Below are 986 nucleotides of genomic sequence, written 5' to 3'. Positions count from 1 at the left end.
AATTCCTAACTATTTTCTCCTTTTCCTGGGATTTTAACCTTGTCCTGTCCTGATTGGTCGTTTTCTAAGACACCAGTGGCTCTAGAAGTGTACTGTCTGTTATATCTGTTTCTGAAGACCAAACATTGTTTTTGGATAGCCTGCCTCTTAAGGCTAAGTTTTAATTTTCCCAGCCTTCTGAGGCAGTGGTTTCCAAATTTTGTTTTGACTGCTCAACCTTATCAGTAAAACATTTTGAGCAGAAGTCCCACCATACAAGTATTTATTTACACATTATATAATATGTACTCATATTTACTCATATATTTCAATTAGCAATAATCGCGCCTCGGATAAACCTCATTGGCTACGATACTGCCACTGCGCAAAGCTCATATTTACTCATATATTATGTATTTCATAAAACATGAAAATGTAGAACTTATTTTCGTTTTTTTTTTAAGTAGGCTCCATGCTGGGTCTCATGACCCTGAGATCAAGACCCGAGCTGAGATCAAGAGTCAGATGCTAACCAACTGAGCCACCCGGGTGCCCCACAAGTAGAACATTTTCAAATGAGATTTTTAAAATATAAATATACAAGTATTTCTAATATTTTCTTCGACATCCCACTTTAGAGACTATCACTTTAAGAAACTCTCACTAGGTCTGATGACCAGAGTCCGCAATCTCACCATCTAAAAGTTATTAAGCTCCAAGACAGCAGCTCCTAACCTGCCTGAGTTGAAAAACTTTTTTAAAAGAATCTCAAGCCCCACTTCCCAAAATTCCAACTTAGAACACTTAAACACCCCAGTTGTGACTGATGCTTAGATGTGGAAGCCACTGCACTAAGAGACCCGAGCCCTGGCCAGAGGACCACAGGGTCAGTGACAACAGTGATTACATCTGTCTGGTCCTAATATTATCGCCTTTCCCTCCCTGGGCTCATCCCTGACCATCCCCTTTCTCTGATAAATTCTGACTCATAAGATTTTGATTATCCT

At 39.5% G+C, this 986-nt stretch overlaps 1 non-coding gene across 1 annotated transcript; it reads right to left on the bottom strand.

The window, feature by feature from the left end:
* Positions 1-238: 238 nt before the first annotated feature.
* On the bottom strand, positions 239-372 carry LOC115944423 (U4 spliceosomal RNA). The gene has a single exon (XR_004078977.1). It is a non-coding gene; the product is annotated as a U4 spliceosomal RNA (small nuclear RNA).
* Between the last annotated feature and the right edge of the window lie 614 nt (positions 373-986).

The sequence above is a fragment of the Leptonychotes weddellii genome, chromosome 5, assembly GCF_054177405.1.
Source record: "Leptonychotes weddellii isolate Sample4059 chromosome 5, ASM5417740v2, whole genome shotgun sequence".
NCBI classification, from domain to species: Eukaryota; Metazoa; Chordata; class Mammalia; order Carnivora; family Phocidae; genus Leptonychotes; species Leptonychotes weddellii.
The sequence above is the reverse complement of the archived record's forward strand: the minus strand, read 5'-3'. Positions and strand labels throughout refer to the sequence as shown.